This window comes from Alligator sinensis, unplaced genomic scaffold, assembly GCF_000455745.1.
Source record: "Alligator sinensis unplaced genomic scaffold, ASM45574v1 scaffold402_1, whole genome shotgun sequence".
NCBI classification, from domain to species: Eukaryota; Metazoa; Chordata; order Crocodylia; family Alligatoridae; genus Alligator; species Alligator sinensis.
The window spans coordinates 172692-179269 of record NW_005842089.1 but is presented as its reverse complement, the minus strand read 5'-3'; the positions used below and the strand labels follow the sequence as shown (position 1 = coordinate 179269).

The following is a 6578-nucleotide window of genomic DNA, read 5'->3' as shown; positions in this document are numbered from 1 at the left end:
GACCAGCGCGGCTCGCAGCTCTGCCAGGCCCCGGCGCTGACACGGGGTAGCCAGCCGGGGCGAGAAAGAGCCGCTGCCAACCTGCCCCTTGCTCCCTGCCTCCTCCGGCCTCCTCTCCCCGCCGCGGCTCCCCTGACCAGGGCTGGGGGCTGTCAGGATCACCCGGGTTAGGTGTGCAGACTCAGGCTCCAAGCCAGGGGGGCTCCAGGCTGCAGCCCCGGGCTCCCAGCGTGTGGAGCAGGAGGCCTAGTGATGCAGGGAAGGGATCCAGGGCTCCTGGAGCAGGCAGGGAACTGGGAGGCCTTCGGTTGTGGTTAGTCCACCCAAGCAGCAAAGAGGAAGGGGCAAGACCCAGGGGAGCGGCAGCAGCAGGGAGCTGAGCTCTGGCCAGTCCTACCGAAGGCCACCAGTTAGCGTCTCCTGGGATCGGGTCCTAAGAGAAGAGTTGCAACCTGGAAAGAAGCTTGGAGCTGCCCAGGGTCGTGGTGGCTGTGGGGCAATTACCAGCGTCTAGGTGGAAGTGTGGCCATGGCCATGGGAGGATGTGCCCGGGCACAGCAGAGCGAGCGCAGTGTGGACCGGCAGGTCCCCCGAGTGCGCCTTCCCTCCTGGAAGGCCTGGTCCAGAGCTTAGTTTCCTACTGGTTTCAGCTGGCATTGGATGTGGCCCTTCCCCATCACCCCTGCAAGCCTCAGAAACAAGGGGCAACACTGCCCCTGAACAGCCTGGCCCCAGTGCCAGGCCTGGCTGACCCCTGGCCGCGGGGCTGGGGTGGCACAGGACAAGGAGGGCCTGGCCCCCTGCACCCTGCCCTGCACCAGGCAGCTCCCAGGCACCCGCTTGCTCCAGACCCTCCCCAGTGTGTTTGGGAGCTTTTCCATCCCACCCCGGCATGTTCTAGAGACAGGACGGTGTGACCTAGGCCACATTGCTCAGCTCTGCCATCCCTCCGTCTCCTCACGAGGCTCACGGGAGGCTTCCTTCCCGAGCAGCCGTCTGCAGGGGGAAAGGGGTCTCACCCCCTCGTGCCCCAGGTGGAAGCAGCCCTGGTGCCCCCACACCGGGCTCCAGAAGCTGCCCCGTGCTCCTGCCTGATGCCAGCAGGACGCCGCGCTCCCCGGGAGGTGCGCGGGGACCTCCCCAGCGGCTCGCTGGCTGCCTGTGTGAGGAGGCGGGAGCTGGCAGCACCCTGGGGCTTTCCCCACGGGGCTCCTCCGTCATGCTCCAAAGACCCCCTGCTTCCTTGCTCCTCCTTCCTCTCATAGCGCCGTTCTCCTACCCGAGGAGGCCTTGTGGGGTTCCCCTGGATGCTGGGTTGCCTCTCCCCCCACCCTCCAAATGTCTGCTTCTCCTGCTCCTCAGGGCTGCCTCTCAGGCTTTGCTGACAAATGCGTGACTCTCATGCCCTCGGGAAGCCGGGCTGCGGCGTGGCGGCCCAGCCTGAGAGTGCGCTGCATGCGTGCATATGCGTGTGTGTGTGTGTGAGAGGCGGTGCTGGCAGCTTGGATGGATCCTTAGCGTCGGGGCCCGGGCAGCCCTCACAAGCTGTGCTGGCTGCTTAATAGGCAGAACTAGGCGGTGGAGGTTAAACTGACTAGAGGCAGTGCCTCCCCCCCCACCGCTATTGTTTCAGTCTGTCTGGCTGCAGATTCAATAAGACAGCAGGGTATTGATTTCCATTGTGAAGGCGATCACGAGATGGGCTAGAAACTTCTTTTTAATTGAAAGCTCAGATCCTGGAGACTCCGGCAGGGAGAGAGGGCCTGGGGGTGGGAGCTCGCGGCCCACAGCTGCTCCCCACATCCAGAGAGGGGTTTACCTTGCTTGACTCGCGGCCTGCAGGAAACAGCAGGAGCATCTGCTCCGTTCTGCCGCCGAGCGGGGCCACAGGCAGGACGGGAGAGGGAGCTTCTTGGGGCTGCACCTGCTGAGCACCGCAGCCCTGCCTGGCTCTGCCAGGCCACGCTGCATGGTCCGGGCAGCCGGGGAGGGGCTGGCTCTGCTGTGCTGTCAGGGCTGTTGTTGCCCCACGGGGCTGCATTTCAGAGCCAGTCCCGAAGGGTCCAGTGCAGTGAGATGCTCAGCAGCTCAGAGGTTCCTCTCCCACAGCACTCGTGGCCGCATGGGCTTGCTCCTGCGGGGGCTGATAGAGCTCCTGGAGCAGCCCGAGCAGCCAGCGCCTCCTCTTCCAGGTCTGGCAGGTCCCCGTGGCCATGGTGGGATGCTGCAGGGATGGTGGCCTCCATCTCCGTGTCCAAGGCTGCGTTTCAGTGCTGCAGACCAGGCCAGCATCCCCCAGCAAGTGCAACCCCTTCACCCTGCGGGGCAGAGCCCTCTGGGAAAGCTGCTGGCCATCATCTGGCATGGGTGGCTGCAGCTAGGCGATGGGAACAGGTGCCTCGCGGCTGGAGCGGAAGGGGGAGGCACGGGATGCCCGGAGCCCGGCTTCCGCTGCTCAGCTGTGCCTGCATGCCTTGGCTGCTCCGTGCCTCAGTTTCCCCGCTTGTGAAAGGGACCATGAAGGACAAAAGGTTTGGGTTGCTGCGGGGTCGTCCTCATCTGTGCTGCCTCCTGGGGTCAGGTGACAATTGCTGGCTCCCCTCCACAGCCGCCGCGGTGCTCCCAGGGCCATGAGACAGAACGTGCCCCGGGCCGGCGCTGCCTGGGTGTCGCCAGGCTGTGTGGGTGGGTGGGATCAGGACCGGAGGCAGCTGAATCGCGGCCCCCCCAGCCCACCGCATCATCCCAAACCACTGGTCAGATAAGAGGTCGTCCCCATGGCAATGGCCTGCTCCTGAGGCCTGGAGGCTCAGCCCCGGAGGCTGGGAGCCCAGCCGCGGGGGCGGAGGTTGCCTCTGGCCGAGTGGCAGGGGAAGGAATGTCTGACGTGCGCCCGCCCGAGCCAGCACGGGCTGTGGGAACGGCTCTCGCCCGGCCCTGACCCGTGGCCCCACTCCAGAGCCATGGCACGGAGGGGCAGACGGGCCCTGGCTGCCTGGAGGGGCTCTGTGCACGCGCCAGCATCTCCCAGGGCTGAAGCCGGTTTGCACGGAGCAGGGGGCAGAGGGCTGGGAAGGATCTCCATGCTGGAGGGGTGTTTTCCCTGCACTAATGAGCTCCCTTGATGCTCTGCGCCCCCTGCTCCCATGGCTGGTGGAGCCAAGTCTTGATAAAGCAAAAGGCCAAACCTCCTCCCTGACCCCAACTAGGCCGTGGCCCCTGGCATTAAAACCCACCACGCTTTTGCTCTAGCCAACCTCACGGCCGCCCAGCCACTGGCTCCAGCATCTGCCCGCTCTCCCTCCCCGCCCTCAGGCTGGCGAGAGCCATCTCCTCTGCCACTTTGATGGCCCCCAGCCACCGGGGACCCTCGCTGCCCTCGCCCCTTGGGCTGCCCGTCGCACTCCCCCTGCTCTCTGCCTGGTCCCAAGCTCGCACACCGGGCAGGGCTCTGGGAAGCGTGCAGCGCTGCATGGTATGCGTGTCACCCTGACACGGCTGTCTCCCCCGCCGCTGCTCCTGGGACAGGCTGACCCGGCATGCAATGTTCTCCCAGGCTGTCTTGAAGGCAAAACAACCCAATTTAGGTCTCGCTGGTTGTTGAGCTGAGCTCTCTCCTGCGAGACGCCCAGGCGGGGCCAAGGGACCCTGTCCCCGGGGTCACAAGAACCTGCTCTGGGGGGAGTCCATCGCCCCACTGTGCTACAAGTGTGGGTGGTGCACGGTGCTGCCAGTGGCCAAAGCCACCCACGAGTGACCCAGGGATCGGGGTCGCTGCAAGGGTTACCGCGAGGGTGCATTGGCCCTCAGTGCCGGCTGCAGGGCTGGGGGGGGGGGGGCCTGCAGCCTGGGAGGTGCAGCCGGGATTGCTGGGGGAGGTTTTGTCAGCTCCAAGTCCCCGTTGCTAATCCCACTGCCCCAGGCCTCCTGTCCTCAGGAGCTTTGCAGGCTCTCTTGGAGGCTGGCAAAGGGAAGGATGAATCCTGATCTTCTTCCCACGGGGACCCCCTCAGGCCAGCTGGGGAGCACATCACCGGGCGGCTCGAACCCGCTTCGCCCCTTCTCTCCTGCCAAGCCCTTTCATCCGCCTCTGCCTCTGCTAACCTCCCGCCCAAAGCCCAGTGCTTGCGCTTGGCCTGGCCTTGCCCCAGCTGTTTGGAAAAGTAGCAATAATTAATAATAAACGAGAAAGGGGGAAGGGGGAAGAGTCTGCTCTTAAAGCGACAGCCCGGTATTTTCACAAGCGGCTTTCATTTTCCAAACCCACTTCCATGTGTCGCGTCAGGGGCCCTTTCTCCCTCTCCTTTGCTTTCGCCCTCCTGCCCCAGAGGCCTTGCTTTGATTTTTTTTTTTCCACTCCTTTGTTCCCTGCTCGCCGGCCCTCCCCCTCCTTGGCCTCTTTGGTGGGACAGGGAAACGCTCTCCACCATTTCTGCTCCGCGTGGCCCCAGCGCGGGGCTCAACGTATTTTAATTGAACTGTCTTTCCACCGAGATATATGCTTTAACTGCACTCGGCTGCCGGGGCGTCCTGGGAAATCCAGCTGTAATACAGAAGAGCTAAATGAAAAGGAGCTTGTGGGCCCCTAAAGGGGAGAGGGAGGGGAGAGGAGAGGTGCTTGGGGGGGTGGGAAGCAGAGGGAGATTTGCAGTGGGACCTCATCAGGAGTAAACCTCCCGGTGGTTTGGGGGGCCATGAGTCGGGAGAATGCGGTTTGTAGGAAATAAATAAATTAATAGGAGTTAGGAAGGTGCTGAAACGGTAACGACACCCATGGGACGCCCCTCGGGGAAGGAGAATGGGCTGGGACCCGCACAAGCTGACAAGCTATTTGTGCAGGAAGCCAAGCAAAGCTTCACACGTTGCAGTCTCAGAAGCGTGCTGGCTGCGTGGGACGTCCCGGGACGGGGTCAGGTGGCCACGGGCAGGCCGGGGGCTTGCTCTCCTTGCGAGAGGTGGCATGGAGTGAGTCCCCTCGCTTCACGCGTGGCAGGATGGATAGAGCTTGGTGACCTTAGCTGGGAGCCTGGAGAGAGGGTGTGGGGGTGGTGTGGGGCGCGTGTGGGCGGGACAGGTGTGAACGCACGCCACGGCACGCGTGCGCACGCTTCTCACTGGGCACGTGTGTGTGTGCGCCCACCTTGTGCCTGAGTGTCGTGCACGCAAGCAGTGCTGCGTGGGGGCCGTTTGTTTGGCACATCCAGCCTGACATCTCCAGTGAAAGGAGCAGGGATGACTCAGATCAGTCCCTAGCACAGACAGCGCGCGCCAGAGATGCCCGGGTTAAAAAAAGCAAGAGGAAAGGGAAAAAAAAACCCTCCTGCCTGGGAGCACGGCGCGGTTTGGCTCCCAGCAGGCGTCTGGCGTGATGTGTGAGACGCACCAGCCAGCGCGCGCTGAAGTGGGGAAGTAGGGCGCGCCGCTGTGCCCCTTGTTACCGCCATCTCCATAATCAGCCCCGGGGGAGGATGGGGGAGACGGGTCTCCTTGCAGAATGGGAGCCGCGGGGGCCAGCATGGCGGCCTGCAGGGCCCCCCGGCTCCGAGGAGCAGGGCCTGGCCGAGGGGTTTTAGGGCCATGACACAGCATCAGCATGCACGGGGGTGTGCCTACATTGTAGAGTGCCCCCCCAGGGGGGGAGTGTCCTTGATTACCCACAATGCCTTGCGCTGGGGGGGGCCAGGGAAGGAGCTCCCTTCCCCTGGTTTGGAGTCAAGCTTGTGGATGCCAGCACAGCCCCCTTACAAACCCCCCTCCCTGTTGGCCAGAGGGGCAGAGCGAGGGGCAGAGGAAGGATTCCCCGTGACGGCCCCCCCGGAGAGGCCACAGAGGATCTGGCGTGGCGGGGGGCAGCGCCGTCCCTCGCCAAGGGAGACCCCCAGGATGCAAGCGGTGTGTTCGCAAGGGGCTGGCGAAGCCTCCGTCCCCTCGCCCTTGTATTGGGCAGGCGTCGCCTGCCACGCGGCACGCAATCGGCCAAGCGGCCTCTGCGAGCGAAGACGGGAGGCAGGTGCTGCCTTGCGCCTAACACAGTCGGGGCTAGGAAATCGGGACGCTTGATGATGGCTGTGCCTCGCTGCGCTTCTAATAGACGGCTGCTTGAAGGAGCAGACAGATTCCAGATGGTATCAGACCAATTGAGGAGGTTATCGGGAGGTGTGTGGGGGGGGTGGGGGGGGGGGGGGGTGTCTGGAGGAGAAGGAGGGAAGGCAAGCAGAACCAGGAAGTGGAAATTATTCCGTGTGGCAGAGCCCGTGTTCCTGTCCTCAAGTCGTAACTCCAGGCGTGGTAACCAGATCACAGGATCCCGGGCTCCCGAGGGAGGGCGCGGGGAGGAGGAGGAGGAGGATGGCTCCGCGAAGCGCTTGCCAGCAGCCCGGGGCTGGGGGAGCAGGGGCGTGAAGCAGGGCTCGGCCCGGTGGGGTTGCCACCTGCATTGTTTGGCAGCCGAGATGCTGAGGCAGGAAGGGCAGGCTCCGCGCTCCCGACCCCGAGGGTGTCACTAGGCTGCAGCTGCTCGGAGAGGGAGGAATGGCGGGGGGAAGAAGGGGGGGGTCGGGGCGGGGTTGTTTGCCGGT

At 64.3% G+C, this 6578-nt stretch overlaps 1 protein-coding gene across 1 annotated transcript in view; it reads left to right on the top strand.

Annotated features, from left to right (window-relative positions):
* The window catches only part of RAI1 (retinoic acid induced 1), a 94278-nt gene that overhangs the window by 73903 nt on the left and 13797 nt on the right, over positions 1–6578 (top strand).